At 38.0% G+C, this 22,980-nt stretch overlaps 1 protein-coding gene across 31 annotated transcripts in view; it reads left to right on the top strand.

Annotated features, from left to right (window-relative positions):
• LOC128929808 (uncharacterized) overlaps positions 1-22,980 on the top strand; it is a 399,873-nt gene that overhangs the window by 102,671 nt on the left and 274,222 nt on the right. Inside the window, exon 10 of one of the 31 annotated variants that reach the window (XR_013527632.1) lies at positions 7,824-14,381. The exons of 29 other annotated variants lie outside the window; for them this stretch is intronic. The gene's annotated coding sequence lies outside the window, so the exon portion shown is untranslated. Of the gene's footprint in view, positions 1-501; positions 7,290-7,823; positions 14,382-22,980 lie in introns of those variants that run through there. One more of the 31 variants, XR_013527631.1, reaches the window with a different exon arrangement.

Raw genomic sequence — 22,980 nt, 5'->3', positions numbered from 1 at the left:
GCCTCTTGACGGTGTATAGAATAAGACAGCTTCTCAGCTTTCAGCTTTACTTCATGGTTTTAACTATCAAAAGAAGCAAGGTAAATATGTCTTGTAACCAAGTGAGTGTTGCTGGAGCCAATCTATGAATTAGTTATACTCACTGATTTTAAATAAATTTTTAATACTTTAAATTTTTAATACTTTAAATGATTTCTGTGAAATGCTGGATATAATGTCAATTCTTAAAGGAAGGCTGATGTTTCATGTTGCATAGTGATTCAGAGTATAAGCTGTAAATCCAGGCTGTGTACATGCAAAATCAGTCTGCCAACTACCACCTCTGAAACCTTGAGCAAGTTACTTAATTGCTGTAGGACTCAGTAACCTTTTCTGTAAAATGGGAATAATAGGAGTACCTGTATTCTAGGCTTGCTGGAAAGGTCTTAGAACAGTCTCTAGCACATAGGAATGCTAAGGAAATGATAGTTATTAATACTTACTGTATGCTTGATCATTAAGATTACAAACATACCTCAAGATTATGACTCACACATCAGAAGCATGCACAGAGACCTGGAGACTGAAAGCAAGTCTTCCAGCAACAGAAATACCTTACATGCATAACTCAGGTATTCATTTTTGAAGTCTTTTATTTCTTTATAACTTCTCATTTTTATTTTTATTTTTTTTTCTCAAACCCAGTGGAAGTTTTTTGGACTTTTTAATGCCTGTGGTTATAGCTATTACATTAGGCTTCTGTATTAGTTGCATATTGCTGTGTGACAAATCACCCTAAAATTTAGATTCTTAAAATAATAACAGACTTACATTATCTCTGGCAACTTCTAGCTGAGTGATTCTGGCTCAGGGTCTCTCAAAAGAGTGTAGTAAAGATGTCATTTGTTGTTGAAGCCATCTGAAAATTTGCCTGAAACCAAAGAATCCATTTCTGCGATGGCTCCCTCAAGTAACCAAGTGTGTGTTGGTGGTTGGTGGGAGGTATCAGTTTCCCACCATGTGAACCACTTTATATGATTGGAATGCCACAATAGCTTTAGTGACTTCACCTTGGAAGTCACATTCAATCATTTTTGCAATATTTTATTGATTATTCAGTGTGGAAGGAGACTACATAAAAACATGAATACCAGGAGGCTAAAATCCTTGGGGCCATCTTAGATGCTGACTACCCTAGCATTTTTACCTATTCATATGTTTCATTTACTCAGTTAGTGCATCTGTCAGTATCATTTATAGCCAATGCACTAGGCCAGGTGCTACAGTGGGGCATAAAGATGTGTAAGCTGTAAGTCCTGCTCTTTAAAATTTAATACTTGGTGAAAGGGATGAAACACCCACTCCCAAAACTGCAGTAAAAGGTAATACAGGACAAATAGCAAGGATGTAGTGATGTTGGTAAGCACCTTGGGTGTTCAGAGGATGAGGAACAATTTCTTGTTGGGGTTTCAGAACAAAGGGAATGTGATCCGGGTCTCTAAGAATAAAATAGGATCACTGTGGGCAAAGACAAGTGAAAATACATCTCATGCTGAGTGAACAATGTGGCTAGCATCATGCAGGATCATGAAGTTGAGAAAGCAAGCTGAATTCAGGGGCCAGCAACCAGAATACCTTAGAATAGCATATGTAGAAAGTAGAAAGATAAAGATAGGGAAAAGTAGGCAGAGACCAGTTTATGCAAGTCCTTAGAAGCTATGTTAAATTTTTTGAGTCTACTCAGCAAATACTGGGAGCAGATAAAATTTTTTGTGATGGTAAGTAATGGGACAAAATGTTTACTCTTTTAGTTTACTCTCCAAGGGGAATCAGAGAGTGAGAGATTGGAGACACAGAAACAGGGTAGGAAGAACTTACAATACAGAGATAAAGTAATAACCATAAATATTGTAAGTAGAATTAGAAAGGAATAATCTTGAAGAAGGAATTTGAAGAAGTTTGTAATTCATTGGATACCACATTTGAAGGAGCTGTCCCAATAACTTGAGATTTGCTACCTGTTTTGGAGAAGTTGGTTTAAAGAGGAAAATGGTTTAAAGAATTTGTTTTAGGACATACCAGTTAAAAAGAACTTGAGGATTCCTCGTATGCGCTCTTTTTCTTTTCCTGCACTGAAGCTTAATCTCTCTGGGTAGTTGCTTCTTCAGATGAATCCTGGGAACTTGGGGAGTTGGGGAGTCCTAGCACTGAGGTAAGGAAATAGGGCAGTGTGGGAAAGAACAGGGCTAGAACCTCAGCAAATTGAGTTAGTTGGCTCCAAAGTCTGTTGAGCTCAATCATGATGGTGGAAAAGGGATGAGATTGTGAGAAAATGATGAACTTAAAAATAATATAGTGGCTGAGGTCACAGAATTTGAAATCATACAGGCATGATTAAAAATCCAGGTCTCCATTTCTAGCTGACCTTGGCAAAATGCTTAATTTGCAGGAAGCTCATTTGCCTAACCTGTAATAAACAGGATTCATAATAGGGTCTTGTGAGGTTTCAATGAAATGTTTGGCATATCAAGCTTTCAGCATGGTGACTGGCACATAGAAAACATTCTGTAATGAACAGTAGATTTATTGAAATGGCGGGCTTTATGCTATTGCAAAAATCATAAAGATTGGTACTGTCCCAGGATCTTTTAGACCAGGTGAGTAGAATTACTGATCTCTTTTGGAATCTGATTAATGCCTTACTGCATACAGCTGGAGGGAGGTGAGTATTCCATCTTGAGTTATTTTTGCATATGACGTTAAGGAAAGTGTCCAGTTTCAGTTTTTTGAACATGGCTAGCCAGTTTTCCCAACACCATTTATTAAACAGGGAATCCCTTCCCCATTGCTTGTTTTTGTGAGGTTTGTGAAAGATAGATGGTTGTAGATGTGTGGCATTAATTCCAAGGCCTCTGTTCTGTTCCTTTGGTCTATATCTCTGTTTTGGTACCAGTACCATGCTGTTTTGATTACTGAAGCCTTGTAGTACAGTTTGAAGTCAGGTAGCATGATGCCTCCAGCTTTGTGCTTTTTCCTTAGACTTGTCTTGGCAATGTGGGCTTTTTTTTTTTTTTTTTTTTTTTTTTTTTTTTTTTTGGTTCTATATGAAGTTTAAGGTGGTGTTTTAGAGAAAATTGAATGAAAAGAAATGAACAAAGTTTTTATAAAGTCCCAAGAAATATGGGACTTTTTATTAAAAGACTGAACCTATGACTGACTGGAGTAACTGAAGGAGACAGGGAAAATAGAAACAAGCTGGAAAGCACACTTCAGGATCTAGGAGAACTTCCCCAAACTAGCAAGACAGGGCAACATGCAAATTCAGGAAAAACAGAGAACACCTCTAAGATACTCCATGAGATGATCAACCCAAAGACAGATAATCTTCAGATTCTCTAAGGTTGAAATGAAGGAAAAAAAGTTAAGTGCAGCCAGAGAGAACGGCCAGGTCACCTACAAAGGGAAACCCATCAGACTAATAACCTCTCAGCAGAAACTCTACAAGCCGGAAGAGACTGGGGGCCAATACCAACATTCATAAATGAATTTTCAACCCAGAATTTCATATCCAGCCAAACTAAGCTTAATGAGCAAAGGAGAAATAAAATTATTTTCAGACAAGCAAATGCAGAGGGAATTTGTTACCACCAGGCCTGCCTTGCGCGAGCTCCTAAAAGAAGCACTAAATATAGAAACAAACAAAAAAATGGTACTAGCTACTGCAAAAACACACCAAAATATAGAGACCAATGACACTATGAAGAAACTGCATCAACTAGTGTGCAAAAGAACCAGATAGCACTATGATCTCAGGGTCAAATTCACCCATAATAATACTAACCTTAAATGTAAATGTCCCAATTAAAAGACGTAGACTGGCAAATTGGACAGAGTCAAGACCCATTAGGCTATATTCAGTAGATCTGTATCACCTGCAAAGACACAAATAGGCTCAAAATAAAGGAATGGAAGAATAGTTACCAAGCAAATGGAAAGCAAAAAATAAATAAATAAATAAAATTTATAAATCAGGGTTGCAATTCTAGTCTCTGAGAAAACAGATTTTTAAACCAACAAAGATTTTTTAAAAAGACAAGGGCATTACATAATGATAAAGGGAACAATTAAACAAAAAGAGCTAAATATTATAAATATATATGCACCCAATACAGGAGCACCCAGATTCATAAAGCAAGTTCCTAGAGACCTACAAAGAGACTTAGACTCTCACACAATCATAGTGGGAGACCTTAACACCACACTGTCAATATTAGACAGACCAACGAAACAGAAAATTAATAAGAATTATTCAGGACTTGAACTTAGCTCTGGATAAAATGGATCTAAAAGAAATGTACAGAACTCTCCACCCCAAATAAACAGAATAAACATTCTTCTCAGGGCCACATGGCATTTATTCTAAAATTGACCATATAATTGGAAGTAAAACACTCCTCAGCACATGCAGAGGTGTTGAAATTTAATTGACAAAGTGCAATCAAATTAGATCTCAGGATTAAGAAACTCTCAAAACCACACAATTGATGGAAAATGAACAATCTGCTCCTGAATGACTCCTGGTAAATAATGAAATTAAGGCAGAAATGAATAAATTCTTTGAAACCAATGAGAACAAAGACAGAATGTACCAGAATCTCTGGGAGACAGCTAAAGCAGTGTTAAAAGGGAAATTTATAGCACTAAATGCCCACATCAGAAAGCTAGAAATATCTCAAATTGACATCCTAACATCCCAATTAAAAGAGCTAGAGAGGCAAGAGCTAACTAATCCAAAAGCTAGCAGAAGATGAGAAATAACTAAAATCAAAGCAGAATTGAAGGAGAGACATGAAAACTCCTCTGAAAAAAATCAATGAATCCAGGAGCAGTTTTTTTGAAAAACTTAACAAAATACATAAACCACTAGCTACACTAATAAAGAAGAAAAGAGAGAAGAATCAAATATACACAATAAAAAATGATAAAGAGGATATTACCACTGACCCCAAGGAAATATAACTACCATCAGAGAATACTATACATACCTCTATCCAAATAAAACAGAAAATTAAGAAGAAATGGATAAATTCCTAGACAAATACATCCTCCCAAGACTAAACCAGGAAGAAGTTGAATCCCTGAATAGACCAATAACAAGATCTGAAATTAAGTTAGTAAGTAATAGGCTACCAACCAAAAAAGGCCAGGACCCGATGGATGCACAGTCAAATTCTACCAGAGGTACAAAGAGGAGCTGGTACAATTCCTTCTGAAACTATTCCAAACAAATGAAAAGGAGGGTCTCTGCCCTAGCTCATTTTATGAAGACAGCATCATCCTGAAACCAAAACCTGGCAGAGACATAACAAAAAAGAAGAAATCTTCAGGCCACTTTTCCTGATGAACATTCATGTGAAAATCCTCAATAAAATACTGGCAAACTGAATCCAGCAGCACATCGAAAAACTTACCCACCACGAGCAAGTCAGCTTCATCCCTGGGATGCAAGTCTGGTTCAACATGTGCAAATCAATAAATGTAATCCATCACATAAACAAAACCAAAGACAAAAACCATGTGATTATCTCAAAAGATGGAGAAAAGGCCTTTGATAAAATTCAATATCCCTTCATGTTAAAAACTCTCAATTAGCTAGGCATGGTGGCTCACACCTGTAATTCCAGCACTTTGGAAGGCTGAGGAGGGTGGATCACTTGAGGTCAGGAGTTTGACATCAGTCTGATCAATGTGGTGAAATTCCATCTCTACTAAAAATACAAAAATTAGCTTGGAGTGATGGTGCATGCCTGTAATTCCAGCTACCTGGGAGGCTGAGGCAGGAGAATCGCTTGAACTCAGGAGGTGGAGGCTGCAGCGAGCTGAGATTGTACCACTGTACTCTAGCCTGGGCCACAGAGTGAGACTCAATCTCAAAAAACAAACAAACAAACAAACCACAGCAAACCCTCTCAATAAACTAGGTATTGATGAAATATATCTCAAAATAATAAAAAGATATATATGATAAACCCATAGCCAATATCATATGGAATGGGCAAAAACTGGAAGCATTCCCTTTGAAAATCAGCACAAGACAAGGATGCCCTCTCTCACTACTCCTATTCAACATAGTGTTGGAAGTTCTGGCCAGGGCAATCAGGCAAGAGAAAGAAACAGGCTATAGGAAAGGAGGAAGTTAAATTATCTCTGTCTATGATAGGATTTTAAATTTAGAAAATCCCATCATCTCAGCCCCAAAACATCTTAAACTGATAAGTAACTTCACCAAAGTCTCAGCATACAAAATCAATGTGCAAAAATCACAAGCATTCCTTTACATAAGCAATAGAGAAGCAGAGAGCCAAATCATAAATGAATTCCCATTGACAATTGCTGCAAAGAGAATAAAATACCTAGGAATACAACTTACAAGAGATGTGAAGGACTTGTTTAAGGAGAACTACAAATCACTGCTCAAGGAAATAAGAGAGGACACAAACAAATGGAAAAACATTCTGTCTTCATGGATAGGAAGAATCAGTAAATCAATATTATGAAAATGGCCATAGTGCCCAAAGTAAATTATAAATTAAATGCTATTCCCATCAAACTACCATTGATATTCTTCATAGAATTAGAAAAAAAACTACTTTAAATTTTATGTGGAATCAAAGAAGACCCCGTATAGCCAAGACTAACCTAAGCAAAAAGAAAAAAACTAGAGGCATCATGCTACCTGACTTCAAACTATACTACAAGGCTACAGTAGCAAAAATAGTATGTTACTGGTACCAAAACAGACATATAGACCAATGTAACAAAACAGAGATCTCAGAAATGTCACCACACATCTACAACCATCTGATCTTCAACAAACCTGACAAAAACAAGCAATGGGGAATGAATCTCCTGTTTAATAAACGGTGCTGGGAAAACTGACTAACAATATGCAGAAAACTGAAACTGGACTCTTTCTTTACATTGTATGCAGAAATATCTCAAAATGGAATAAATAACTATAAAACCTAAAACCATAAAAACTCTAGAAGAAAGCCTAGGCACTATATTAAGGACACAGGTATGGGCAAAGGCTTCATGAAGACAACACCAAAAGTAATTGCAACAATAGCCAAAACTTAGAAATGGGATTTAATCAAACTAAAGGGCTTTTGCATAGCAAAAGAAACTATCATCAGAGTGAACAGGCACCCTACGGAATCGGAGAAAATTTTTGCAATCTACCCATCTGACAAAGATCTAATATCCAGAATTTACAAGGACCTTAAACAAATTTACAAGAAAAAAACAAACAACCCCATCAAAAAGTGGGCAAAGGATATGAACAGACACTTCTCAAAAGAAAACATTTACATGGCCAACAAACATGAAAAAAAGCTCAACATCACTGATCATTAGAGAAACTCAAGTCAAAACCACAGTAAGGTATCATCTCACACCAATCAGAATGGCAATTATTAAAAATTCAAAAAACAACAGATGCTCGCAAGGCTGTGGAGAAATAGGAGTGCTTTTACATTGTTGGTGGGAACGTAAATTAGTGCAATCATTGTGGAAGACAGTATGGCAATTCCTCAAGGATCTAGAACCAGAAATACCATTTAACCCAACAATTTCATTACTGAATATATACCCAAAGGAATATAAATCATTCTACTCTAAAGACAGATGCATACATATGTTTATTGCAGCACTATTTACAATAGCAAAGTCATGGAACCAACCCAAATGTCCATCAATGATAGACTGGATAAAGAAAATGTGGTACATATATACCATGGAATACTACACAGCCATAAAAAGGAATGAGATAATATCCTTTGCAGGGACATGGATGAAGCTGGAAGCCATCATCCTCAACAAACTTAACACAGGAACAGAAAACCAGATCATGCATGTTCTCACTCATAATTGGGAGCTAAGCAATGAGGACGCATGGACACAGGGAGGTGAGTAACACACTCCAGGGCCTGTTGGAGGTGGGGGGTGAGGGGAGGGAACTTAGAGGATAGGTCAGTAGGTGCAGCAAACCACCGTGGCACACATATACCCATGTAACAAATCTGCACATGTATCCTGGAACTTAAGGTAACATAAAAAAGTAAAAATAGAAAATAAAACCTCTTTTTGCCTTCCAAGAAAAAAAAAGAAAGGAAGAAAAGTTGGGGCTTAAACTGTCTTTACAATTTTACCTTTTAGTACTTGGTTTTGCTTTACTCTGTATTAAGTCTTTTCTCAGGCACACTTTTTCTTTTAGTGGCAATATGGCTGCCAGCAGCTTCAGGCCTTTAATCTTTACTTTCAGAAACTCTAGCATAGAGTGGGTGTCTCTCTTGTGGTGACTCTGGAAAATAGTCTCAGGATTAGCTTAGACTGGCTCTAATATCATTATGTGCTCTTCCTTGAACCATTCACTGTAGCCAGGGGAAGATGTTATATCGCCTTAGCCAGAATACATACCTTTCTTAGTTACTGGAGATAGAATCCATTTTACATTTTATCTGGATGTCATGGATGGAATGTGAGGGGATGCTTCTTGAGAAAAAGCAATATCCTATTAGAAGGGATAGGAGGAATAAATACTGTAAAGTAAAACCTCACAGAAACTTCCTACAATTCATGAGTTAAAGTTGTTGGTCAAGATATAGGTATAACAGATAACAGCAAGTACAACAGACAAAACCTTAATCAGTCTCCTCACTGTGGGTTTTCTGATTTTCAGCCTGCTAACCCTGTGATAGCACATCCTAGGCAGTCAATCAATAGTTGTTGAATTGAGTTGAACTTGATCCAGGCTCACACTTTCTCTTAGGATTGAATAACTCATGTTTGCTTCCACAACTCATTCCATTTAATTTTCAGAACCATTTCTACAGATATATGAACAGGAAACTAGGGATTCTTAAAACAAAACCTGTCTTCACATTTTTCACAGATTGACTCTATCCTCTCCTCTTTCTGACCCTCAAGCCTCCCAAAGCCTCCTCAGGGAAAGAGAAATAGATGTCTGGTAATGACCAATGCTTTTTAAAGAGGAAGCTCTGGTGAAAAGTTGTAAAAACTGTACCAGATGTAGAAAATTAACAGATAGGTGGAAAAACTTAATCTGTTTCTAGATGAGAGAGAAGAAGGCAACGACTCTTTCCAAGTGCTCTGGAGGGGAAGCTCAAAGCACTTTAATCTTTAATGAATGTGATTGAACTCTTTCCACTACTCAAGGAAAGACAGAAGTACTCATAAGGGCTCATCCTGTGCTGGCTCCCCACCACCATCCATCCTGCTTTCTGCATAATTATCAGGCCTTTCACCATTTACTGCTTTTATTACTCTAAAATTCCTCTTTCAGACCAGAAAATCTGGTAGATGAGTACATGTGGAAAAGGGAGCCACGTATTACAGAGGGTACTCAGACTGGCTCCTGGAATGCGAGTCAGGAGTTTAGCGGAGGGTGTTGTATTAGTAGGGGTTTTGGGGCAGTTGCCAAGAATCCCATGTTTGCTCTTCCCTTATCGACCACTCCAAGACTGTCTTTAGCTATACTGTCCAGGTATCATGTAGGATGTTCATAGACAAAGAGGCTGTGGCATTACAGATCCAGTTATATTAGGATGAAAATCAATGGATAAAAAACACTTCTGCATCAATATGCAAGACTTTTGCTTGGTAATTAGAATATCACATCTCATAATTTGGTGATAAAATACGGAGTGCACAGGATGAAGGTACAACTCAAACACATACTGACACTAAATAACTTTTTAATGCTTACATCTGGGAACAGTCGCTATGACTTAGAATGCAAAATGGAACCAGAAGGAAAAAAACCAGCCAACCAACCAACAACATGATGACTGAAACAGACAAGAGAAGTTTTGAAGAAAGATACCCATCAGTTACCAGAATCTATGCCTGCCATAAATCAAAGGTATTGTATCCATGATGGCATGCTGCTTTTTGTGGTGTTTTAATTGACATCACAATTTCCCAGCAGTCCTTCCACAGCCATTCTGAGACAGCATCCAGAACTCAATGAAACATCAGAACAGGAAGTATCTGTGTATGTAGACTAATGTGGCACATTCCATCTTGGAAGATGTAATCCTTAAAGGAAGGTAGAAAGAGTCTTGGTAGCAGTATATGCTGGGAATATACTCAGCCATTTCCCATGTGTTTTCTAGATTTAGGGAAGAAGAAATCAAGAGAAGAATGTGAGAGGTGCTGGCACCTTAGTGGAGGGAAGTAAACAGCTACACAGAAATGAGGAATTGGCCTTTCTTTATGTTATTTTATTTATTTTTTTATTGCCTTTTAGGTTTTTGGGGTACATAGGAAGAACATGCAAGATTGTTGCATAGGTACACACGTGGCAGTGTGATTTGCTTCCTTCCTTCCCATCACCTATATCTAGCATTTCTCCCCATGATCTCTCCCCAACTCCCCAATCCCCGCTGTCCTTCCCCTATTTTTCCCCAACAGACCCCAGTGTGTAGTGCTTTCCTCCCTGTGTCCATGTGTTCTCATTGTTCAACACCCACCTATGAGTGAGAACATGCGGTGTTTGATTTTCTGCTCTTGTGTCAGTTTGCTGAGAATGATGGTTTCCAGGTTCATCCATGTCCCTACAAAGGACATGAACTTATCGTTTTTGATGGCTGCATAATAAGGAATTGGACTTTCTAGCCATGACTTACAGCTGTCAGTCAAAGGAAGAAATTTGTTCATTTTTATATTTATTTTCCAAATCATCTAAAATCAGAAAAATACATTAAAAAGTATCATCTCCCATTGATCCTATGCTTTGCAAAAGTATATTTTATGTTTATCTTTTTTGATTCCTGAAATAATTCTGTAAACTAGGCATGGTGGATATTGCCCTACAAATGAAGATGCTAAGGCCCAAAGGGTTTTGGTTTGTCTTGTTTAGTTTGTAAGAAAAGAATTGAAATGTGATGTTCTTACTCAAGCCCAGTTATCTTTCCACGAAGTTTTAAACTGAGAAACCAATAACAATAAAGACAAAAAAAGGGTTAAACCTAAGCCCACCAGAAATATTTGGAGTCCAAAATGGAGTGAATGGTGGTAGATGCTACCTTGTGATTATAATCTGTATGCCAAAATAAGACAATCTTGTTGAAAAAGTTAACATGAACCCATCTGGACCTGGGCTTTTTTGTGTGGTAGGCTCTTAATTGCTACCTCAACTTCAGACCTTGTTATTGGTCTGTTCATAGTTTCGGCTTCCTCCTGGTTTAGGCTTGGGAGGACACAAGTGTCCAGGAATTTATCTATTTCTTCCAGGTTTACTAGTTTATGTGCATAGAGTTGTTTGTAATATTCCCTGATGATGGTTTGAATTTCTGTGGAATCTGTGGTGATTTCCCCTTTATCGTTTTTTATTGCATCTATTTGGTTATTCTCTGTTTTCTTTTTTATCAGTCTGGTTAGTGGTCTGTCTATTTTGTTGATCTTTTCAAAAACCCAACTCTTGGATTTATTGATTTTTTGAAGGGTTTTTCGTGTCTCTATCTCCTTCAGTTCTGCTCTGATCTTAGTTATTTCTTGTCTTCTGCTGGGTTTTGAGTTTTTTTGATCTTGCTCCTCTAGCTCTTTCAATTTTGATGATAGGGTGTCAATTTTGGATCTCTCCACTCTTCTCATGTGGGCACTTATTGCTATATATTTTCCTCTAGAGACTGCTTTAAATGTGTCCCAGAGATTCTGGTATGTTGTGTCTTCATTCTTGTTGGTTTTGAAGAACTTCTTTATTTCTGCCTTCATTTCATTGTTTATCCAGTCAACATTCAAGAGCCAGTTGTTCAGTTTCCATGAAGCTGTGTGGTGCTGAGTTAGTTTCTGAATTCTGAGTTCTAACTTGATTTCACTATGGTCTGAGAGACTGTTATGACTTCAGTTGTTTTGCATTTGCTGAGGAGTGCTTTACTTCCAATTATGTGGTCAATTTTAGAGTAGGTGTGATGTGGTGCTGAGAAGAATGTATATTCTGTGGATTTGGGGTATAGAGTTCTGTAAATGTCGATAAGGTTTGCTTGTTCCAGGTCTGAGTTCAAGTCCTGGATATCTTTGTTAATTTTCTGTCTGGTTGATCTGTCTAATATTGACAGTGGAGTGTTAAAGTCTCCCACTATTATTGTGTGGGAGTCTAAGTCTCTTTGTAAGTCATTAAGAACTTGCCTTATACATCTAGGTGCTCCTGTATTGGGTCCATATATATTTAGGATCGTTAGCTCTTCTTGTTGTATCGATCCTTTTACCATTATGTAATGGCCTTCTTTGTCTCTTTTGATCTTTGTTGCTTTAAAGTCTATTTTATCAGAGATGAGAATTGCAACTCCTGCTTTCTTTTGCTCTCCATTTGCTTGGTAAATCTTCCTCCATCCCTTTATTTTGAGCCTTTGTGTATCCTTGCAAGTGAGATGGGTTTCCTGGATACAGCACACCAATGGGTTTTGGCTTATTATCCAATTTGCCAGTCTGTGTCTTTTGATTGGTGCATTTAGCCCATTTACATTTAGGGTTAATATTGTTATGTGTGAATTTGATACTGCCATTTTGATGCTAGCTGGCTGTTTTGCCCATTAGTTGATGCAGATTCTTCATTTTTTTGATGCTCTTTACCATTTGGTATGTTTTTGGAATGGCTGGTACTGGTTGTTCCTTTCTATGTGTAGTGCCTCTTTCAGGAGCTCTTGTAAAAATCACAAGCATTCCTATACACTAATAACAGATGTAAAGAGAGCCAAATCAAGAATGAACTGTCATTCACAATTGCTACAAAGAGGATAAAATGCCTAGGAATACAACTTACAAGGAACGTAAGGGAACTTTTCAGGGAAAACTACAAACCACTGCTCAATGAAATAAGAGAGAACACAAACATATGGAGAAACATTCCATGTTCATGGTTAGGAAGAATCAATATCATGAAAATGGCCATACTGCCCAAAGTAATTTACAGACTTAACGCTGTCCCCATCAAGCTACCATTGACTTTCTTCACGGGACTGGAAAAAACCACCATGAACTTCATATGGAACCAAAAGAGAGCCCACATAGCCAAGTCAATTCTAAGCAAAAAGACCACAGTGGGAGGCATCACACTACCAGACTTCAAACTATACTAGAAGGCTACAGTAATCAAAACAGCATGGTACTGGTACCAAAACAGAGACGTAGACCAATGGAACAGAACAGAGGCATCAGAGGCAACACAACATATCTACAACCATACAATCTTTGATAAACCTGACAAAAACAACCAATGGGGAAATGATTCCCTGTTTAATAAATGGTGTTGGGAAAACTGGCTAGCCATGTGCAGAAAGCAGAAACTGGACCCCTTCCTGACACCTTACTCTAAAATTAACTCCAGATGGATTAAAGACTTAAACATAAGACATGGCACCATAGAAACCCTACAAGAAAATCTAGGCAAAACCATTCAGGACATAGGAGTAGGCAAGGACTTCATGAACAAAACACCAAAAGCATTGGCAACAAAAGCTGAAATAGACAAATGAGATCTAATCAAACTCCACAGCTTCTGCATGGCAAAAGAAACAGTCACTAGAGTGAATCAGCAACCAACAGAATGGGAAAAAAATCTTTATAGTTTACCCATCTGACTAAGGGCTGATATCCAGAATTTACAAAGAACTCAAACAGATTTACGAGAAAAAAACAAGCAAGCCTATTCAAAAATGGGCAAAGGATATGAACAGACACTTTACAAAAGAAGACATACATGAGGCCAACAAACATGAAAAAATGCTCATCATCACTTGTCATTAGAGAAATGCAAATCAAAATCACATTGAGATACCACCTCATGCCAGTTAGAATGGTGATCATTAAAAAATCTGGAGACAACAGATGCTGGAGACGATGTGGAGAAATAGGAACACTTCTACACTGCTGGTGAGAGTGTAAATTAGTTCTACCATTATGGAAGACAATATGGTGATTCCTCAAGGACCTAGAAATAGAAATTCCATTTGACCTAGCAATCCTATTACTGGGTATATATCCAAAGGACTATAAATTGGTCTACTATAAGGACACATGCACATGAATGTTCATTGCAGCACTCTTTACAATAGCAAAGACCTGGAACCAACCCAAATGCCCATCGATGATAGACTGGACTGGAAAAATGTGGCACATACACACCATGGAATATTATGCAGCCATAAAAAATGATGAGTTCCTGTCCTTTGTAGGGACATGGTTGAATCTTGAGAACATCATTCTCAGCAAACTGACACAAGAACAGAAAATGAAATACTGCATATTCTCACTCATAGGCGGGTGTTGAACAATGAGAACACATGGACACAGGGAGGGAGTACTACACACTGGGATCCATTGGGGCGAATAGGGGAGGGAAAGTGGTGGGGGGGAGCTGGGGAGGGATATCATGGGGAGAAATGCCAAATGTGGGTGAGGGGGGAGGAAGGCAGCAAAACACACTGCCACGTATGTACCTATGCAACTATCTTGCATGTTCTGCACATGTACCCCAAAACCTAAAATGCAATAAAAAATAAAAATAAATAAATAAATAAAGTTAACATGAAAGTAGAAAGTATGGACCAAATGAGGAAGTTGTAAAAGACAGTTCTGTACAACAGCTTTGTTGTTGTTTTCACTAGTAGTGGCATTCCTTGTTTTTTAACTTTTTAAAATATATTCTTGACAAATTCAAGAATAAGTATTATGTCACACATATATTTTGTTTACTGTTTCTTATTTCCTTTATGACTTTAAAACATTCTATTATATTTTCCTTCCAAGGTACTGCTATATCCATAATTAGAAACCCCCAAACTTCCCTGTAGGTTTTGATGGAACACCTGTAATTAGCTCCCAGCAATGATTGCCAAATTTAAATTGTAAACCCCTGGGACAAGCACTGGGTCTAACTATACATTCTGTAGTATTCCTTGAACAAACTTGCAGAACACCAAGGCTGGCTTTGGTTCCCTCCCTCCTGTCTGCCTTTATTTACTGGTCCTCTTGTCAGTATAACACTCTGAACAGAAAGTAAGGCTACAGTAAACCAAGTGAGCTTAGAGCTTTATTAACAGAGGAACATGATTTCATCTCTCTGCTTCAACTCCTTAGACTCTGACTTCTTTATTCCACATGACTCTGCACACCTATGTCTGAACTTACATTTTCCTGAAACCAGAACAGATGAAACTTATTAGATAAAGCCAACACTGTCACCTCAAACCTCAGGAAACAAAGCCAGGCATGATATCCTCAGCTTTTATCTTTCTCCTTTTTTTTTTCCTCCCTAGGCCTGGAAGGTTGCAGATAGGATGCATCTAAAATTGGAGTTTAGGAGGCATAGTTTTTCAAAGGGTTTTTACTGGGCAGGAAATGCCGTTTCTTTTTCTTTCTTTCTTTCTTTCTTTCTTTCTTTCTTTCTTTCTTTCTTTCTTTCTTTACATATATGTGTGTGTGTGTGTGTGTACACACACACACACACACATATATATACGTTCATATACATATATGTATATATGTATACGTATATATACATATTTTATTGCATTTTAGGTTTTGGGGTACATGTGGAGAATATGCAAGATTGTTGCATAGGTACATACATGGTTATGTGGTTTGCTGCCTTCCTCCCCATCACCAATATCTGGCATTTCTCCCCATATTATCCCTCCCCAACTTCCCACCCCCTGCTGTCCCTCCCCTAGTTCCCTACTATAGACCCCAGTGTGTGATGCTCCCCTCCCTGTGTCCATGTGTTCTCATTGTTCAACACCCGCTTATGCATGAGAGCATGCGGTGTTTGCTTTTCTGTTCTTGTGTCAGCTTGCTGAGAATGATAGTTTCTTAAAGGGTAGAAGTATGTTCATTATAGGTGGTATAGAAATCTGAAGTAATTTAAAACCAACATAAACAATATTTGGCCTATAAATTTACAGCCTAGAAGAAAGAGTTGGCAATGATCAGAATTGCATATTCATTATAGGGAAGCAATTAAAACATAGATAATTTGGGATCTTTTGGACTTTGTTGGCTAACCAATGGCATAACAAATAACAACAATTATTATTTCAGTGATTTAAATACATAACTGCAGCTACAACTTTGAAAATGTTGAATGGATAAATGAGGGCTTATGCTTTGGTCAGTACAATATAAGGCCTTGCAGTTGGGACCCTATGCCCAACTTCTTTTTCTGGCACAGTGCTAAAATGGCACATACAACTTCCATCAGCACCAGCGTGTTCGTCATTTAGCATTTAGGAATACAGTGAATAGCAGTTATCAGCCAAATAGCTGGGAAGTGAAAATGACCTAGTAATCAGAGTAAATATACATTATGTTGTCATATTATAACGTATAAATATTGGAGAGGAATACCAGAACATGGACATGCAGAATCTTTCTTTTAAGGCCTTGTATGAATCCAAGTGTTATCTTGGCTCTCTGGCATGTTTTTTGGATGACAGGTACTAATCATGCTGATTTAGTAAGTAGTAGGTCATCTTAATCATTTGCTCACTTACAGGTACCATGACCAGGAAAGGCATTGCCCTGATTTTTGTAAATCCTAAACTTGGCTCCCAATGACCAGGAGACATATGGAGAGATGATAGGAGCTTGATGGGAGTTCAGACATTATAAACCTTGCACAGCCAGTTGCTTTAGCTTCTTATTCCTATCCAACTGTATGTTAATTTTACAGAATCCTTCTTCCTTTATTAAGCTTGGAAAATATTAAAAGCCATCAATGTCATTTTGCTTATATTCCTATTCTCAGAAAATTAGGTGGGAACAGTATCAATGTTGCAGAATGTTGCTAAACTGAGCACCTGGATTACATGCTGTGCTACATAGAGACAGAAAAGAATAGGCAGAAATTTTATTTTAGAAGTTTATATGGATGCAATATCCTGGGAAAATTAGGCTAACTGACAGGCTAAGTTTATTAGCAAGGTTCTAAACAGCATACACACATGTTTTCCACACTTTTAAAATTAAGGTCTTACAGGCTTGGATAGAATAAATCAAGAATGCCTCAATAGCAGAAGGTAAAGGAGGATAATGGTGGTAGTAAATATTTGTTGTTCTGAGGCACCCAATATCCTTTTTCAAACTTCTTGAAGGTTTTTGCTATTTTGGGGGTAGGAGGGAGTGGATCTTCTCCCTGCATTGAGTACAGTCTTGGTGGATTAGCGAATTCAGGTACCTGTCCTGTCTCTTTGGAAATATGGACTTTCCTGAGGTTCTTTCTGTCAAATTACCTTTCTTACTGCTCCATGACAGGCAAGCAACAAACATGTACCCTAAACGTAGCTAATCACTCTCCTACAAAGCAAACCAAACAAAAGGCAGAGTCCAATCATTCTAGAAGAGGATGTCCACTGAGATACCACTGAGATCTTCAGAAGCTACCTGGTTCTTGATGATTTCATCAGTCTTCTTTATGATCATGTACATTGTCTAGTAGCTTCCTAGTAATACAATTCTTGCTCAAATTAAGTAGACTTTGCTTCTGTTGCTAGCAACCAAAGAACCTTAAATAATACAGTTTTAAAATTCTACCTGAAATGTTACAGATAACTACTTCTTACCAGAGCAGAGAGTCAGAGAAACCACCATGTTTTGGGTAGCTCTTTAGTAGTAAGAAGGTCAATTTCAATAAAGAATTAAAATATTCAGACTGTGTAAGTCATAAGGATAATCTCAAGATCTCAAAATATTAGTTTCTGGCCATGTTTCTAGGTCTTCCTCTACTTCATCTTCTCAGTTTGATTTATTAGGATGAAGTTGAGCCACCTGCACTTTTTGGCCCAAATAAGAGCCAATACATAAAATAAAAATCTCTAATGGAACCTTGATTCAATGTATACCCAAAACATAATCTATAATCAATAGGGAAGTTTGCAAAGAAAACTGCACCTGCTGTGCCCAGGGAGAATGGTTTTCCTTGTCAATATCCAAGCAACAACCAGGGAGTTAGGCTGGCTGAAAAGTAGTTTTTAAAAACATTATTTTTGTCTTTACAGAACTCTAAGATCAAATATTTCTTAACTAGGATGTGCAATTTTTTGATTTAGCTACAGGGAATCAAACATAAGGTATTGTTTCTGCCCACAGAGAGCACATAGCTTCTCTGAAGAAGTTGCCAGACAAACTAGAAAGTTCTATGAGAAAGAAGATAGAGGCTGGACACAGTGGCTCATACTTGTAATTTGGGAGGCCAAACACTTTGGGAGGCCGAGGTGGGATGGTCACTTGAGCCTAGGAGTTTGGTACTAGCCTGGGCAATATAGCAAGATCCATCTCTGCAAAAATATTTTTTTAAAAATTTATCGGCCAGGCACAGTGGCTCACACCTGTACTCCCAACACTTTGGGAGGCTGAGGTGGGCGAATCACAAGGTCAGGAGTTTGAGACCAGCCTAGCCAACATGGTGAAACTCTATCTTTACTAAAAATATAAAAAATTAACTGGGCATACTGGTGTGTGCCTGTAATCTCAGCTACTTGGGAGGCTGAGGCAGGAGAATCACTTGAACCCGGGAGGTGGAGGTTGCAGAGAGTCGAGTGGCTCAATGCCACTTCACTCCAGCCCGGGTGACAGAATGACACTCCATCTCAAAAAAATAAAATATCCAGGTATGGTGAAACATGTCTGTGGATAACTCACAGTGCTATCTCCCAGCTACTTAGGAGGCTGAGGTGTGAAGATCACACGCACAGGAAGTTGAAGCTGCAGTGAGCCAAGATCATGCCACTGCACTCTTGCCTAAGCAACAGAGCAAGACCCCGTCTAAAAAAAAAAGATGGTTGAGGAGACTTTGTGGAGAAAAGTAGAGTTCTTTTCTTTGAGAATCACTGTTCACTCTCAGTAACCAGGTGATTTCACAGCTCACGGTAGACCTGGATGGTGTCACTGCTTCTTAAGGCCAGTAATGTGGCTGATTTTATGTTTTACGCAGGATGGCCTCTGCCAAATAGGACGTTAGCCATAGGTGTGTGTGGGGGGCAGGGTGTGGAGTGGCAAAGAGAAGAGAAGCATCTGTTTGCTGTTTGCTATTAGCTTCCTTGAAAGCAGCAATGGAAGTCAAGTGTATCACAAAGCAGTTTCTTTCCCCAAGTTGTAAATTGCTGTGAGGAGGAAATTTGTGAAAAATTGATAGTGATATACAAATAACACAACAAAATATTTGAACTGGAGCTCAGGAGATGAGCAGTCCTCTCTATTCACTTATTCTTTCTTTGTGGCCAGGCATGTCTGAATCCTTTTAGAAGGGTCATTTGCCAAAAAGTCTAATCTCTGATATTTACTAGGTCTATTTGCATGTGGCTAAATCAGCTAAATTAATTATATTTGCCTGCTCTTATTCTGTGGAATAAGAAAGCAGTAAAACCGGTATTTTTCCAGGTTCATATTCTGAGACAGCATGAGAAATAATTAGGATTCAGAATAGAGAATCCAGAAATAAGACCACACACCTACAACCATCTGACTTTTAACAAATCTGACAAAAGCAATGGGGAAAGAATTCCGTATTTAATAAATGGTGCTGGGAGAACTGGCTGGCCATGCACAGAAAATTGAAACTGGACCCCTTCCTGACACTGTATACAAAAATCAACTCAAGATAGTTTAGAGACTTAAATTTAAAACCCAAAACTATAAAAACACTGAAAGAAAATTATTGTTGCCTAAATGGCAATACCATTCAGGACATAGGCATGGCAAAGATTTCAGGACAAAGATGCAGAAAGCAACTGCAACAAAAGTTAAAATTGATAAATGGGATCTAATTAAACTAAAGAGCTTCTGCACAGCAAAAGAAACTATCAACAGTGTAAATGGAAAACATATAGAATGGGAGAAAATTTTTGCAATCTGTGCATCTGACAAAGGTCTAATATCCAGCATCTATAAGGAACTTAAATAAATTTACAAGAAGAAAATAACTCCATTAAAAAATGGGAAAAGACCACGAACAGACATTTCTCAAAAGAAGAAATATATATGGCCAACAAACATATGAAAAACTCCCAACGTCACTTATCATTAGAGAAATAAAACCAGTATGAGATACCATGTCACACCAGTCAGAATGGCTATTATTAAAAAGTAAACAAAACAAAACAGATGCAAGCAAGGTTGTGAAGAGAAAGAAACAAATTTGCCCTCTTGGTAGGAGTATATATTAGTTCAATCGTTGTGGAAGACAGTGTGGCGATTCCTCAAAGACCTAGAGACAGAAATACTATTTGACGCAGAAATCCTGTTACTGGGTATATATGCAAAGGAATGTAAATTGTTCTATTATAAAGACACATGCACATGTATGCTAATGGCAGCACTATTCACAATAGCAAAGACATCGACTCAACCTAATTGACCATCAATGACAGACTGGATAAAGAAAATGTGGCACATATACACCGTGGAAAACTATATAGCCGTAAAAAGAATAAGATCATGTCCTTTGCAGGGACATGGATGAAGTCGGAGGCCATTATCCTTAGCAAACTAATACAGGAACAGCAAACCAAACACTGCATGTTCTCACCTAAAAGTGGGAGCTAAATGATGGGAACACATGGACACATTATGGGGAACAACACACATTGGGGCCTGTCAGAGGGTGGGGTGTGGGAGGAAGGAGAGATCAGGAGGAATAACTAATGGATACTGGGCTTAATACCGAGGTTATGGGATGATCTGTGCAGCAAGCCATCATAACACACGTTTACCTATATAACAAACCTGCACATCCTGCATGGGCACTTAAAATAAAAGTTGGAAATAAAAAATAAAAGCAAACAAAGAATAAGAATTAGGATTCATAAAATTTAACCCTTTTACTACCTTCATTGTAATAAAATACAGGAGACAAACCACTCTCCACTGTTTTCAAATGGGGAAAAACCAAGGAACCTTTTACATATATCTCTTAATGTCGGCATTGGAATGGGAAGTCTCATCTGACTTCAAAACAGCTTGATTCACTAGGGCATGTTGCCTTCCTCTGAGCCTAAAATAAAAATAGCCCAACTTAATCAGTGTTTGCCAAGTTCCAGTCTATAGGGAACTTTTATTTTTATAGCCAAGAGTAACACACACTTTATACTAGGCAATTTTAATGGCAGTATTGGGACAATCTATACTATTGCTTCACAAATGGAGTACAAAAGCCTGTGGGTATATTTACATATTAAAAATGGTGGTGGAGAAGGAGAGCAATTCACACTAGAAAATAAATGTCTGGTCACCGCACCCATTTGGGAAAATCTCTTGTTTGGTTGTGAAACTGAAATATCATTTGCAATGCTTTCCCTTCCCTGCTAGTCCTTTTAACATTAGTAAATTATAACTGCTATGAGGCAGGGTCTACATCTTGTCTCTGCTTTTCAGAGATAAATTTTGGCTGAATGAGTGAATGAATGAATATATAAAATTAATAAGCAATCCTTAAGATAAAAATATCTTTTATATTTCTCTGAGTAGCAAGTAATAAGCATACGGCCAAATTGAAACCAATAGTAATGTAATGATAGTGGCTTTTTTTTTTTTTTTTTGAGTGTCAGGCACTGTTCTAGGTGCTTCATGTATACTGGTTGACGTAATCATCAAAATAATTCTATGAACTACGTCTTATTGTTAGTGCTATTTCACAGATGAAAAAATGTGATGCAGTGTGCTCAAGTCACTTATATATTATCTCATAGCTAGTTAAGGGAGGGAGAAAGATTTGAATCCAAACCTAGTGCTGCTGCTGCTATTTATTTACAGTTTGATACACAAATAGTCATGGCAAATACCCATCAGAGTGTGAGGGTCTCAGCTGAAGCGCTTTACATTGACTACTAAAGTAGGTGCACACTTTATCTTGACTATCTGCACAATGACACAAGGCCCCCAGTTTTGTTTTGTTTTTTCCCAGAGGAACCTCTGGAAAAATGAAATCGTTCAGTTTGATTTCATTCAGAACATGGAAAAATATTTACTGAAAAGTCAACAAGTAGGCAGCCAGTAGATAAATTATAGAAGTTAAGAGAAACTATAAAAGTGAGCATTCCAATGTCACTTCCAGTTTCTGAAGAAAATTTAGTTCCCATTTTCTTGGGTAGTCCAGGGACAGGGCAGCACTGTGGGAGACTCAGACTTTGGTTCTTTATAAAATGAGACTCCTCTCATTTTTTCTTTTTTTCTGAATGACTGTTTGCCCTGTCCTACAAGAGAGCACTCAGATCTCTGTATAATATCATCCTGACATTGGAATCCTTTCTACCTCTCAACAGCAAGTTGGAGAGCCTTTCCTTAAGGACTTCTTTTTCCTTTGGATCAGTGAGACACATTAATTGTGCCTGTTTCTCCTCATCACCTACTTGTATTTGAAATAAATACTTGGCAGGGAGAGCCGATAGCCAAGGTTCACAGTGAAAAGAAAGGTCATCTCCGTTTCCCTTCTCCCATCACTGTTGAAGTGGTGTTCTCTGCACTGAAACTTGCTTGTTCTGGAGCCTGCCTTCATGCTGTTAGGGATAAGCTCTGACAGAAGAAAGGGCATTTAAAAACACAGAATCAGGCCGGGCACGGTGGCTCAAGCCTGTAATCCCAGCACTTTGGGAGGCCGAGGTGGGTGGATCACGAGGTCAAAAGATCGAGACCATCCTGGTCAACATGGTGAAACTCCATCTCTACTAAAAATACAAAAAATTAGCTGGGCATGGTGGCGCATGTCTGTAATCCCAGTTACTCAGGAGGCTGAAGCAGGAGAATTGCCTGAACCCAGGAGGCGGAGGTTGCAGTGAGCCGAGATCGTGCATTGCACTCCAGCCTGGGTAACAAGAGTGAAACTCCATCTTAAAAAAAATAAAATAAATAAAAACACAGAATCCTGGTTTTCACGAAGCAAGATACTTAGACAAGAAAGAGAGATAAATCTGTAGTTTGATTTAAATTGGT

The sequence above is a fragment of the Callithrix jacchus genome, chromosome 15 (assembly GCF_049354715.1).
Source record: "Callithrix jacchus isolate 240 chromosome 15, calJac240_pri, whole genome shotgun sequence".
In the NCBI taxonomy this organism is placed as follows: Eukaryota; Metazoa; Chordata; class Mammalia; order Primates; family Cebidae; genus Callithrix; species Callithrix jacchus.
This window is presented reverse-complemented; position numbering and strand designations above follow the sequence as displayed.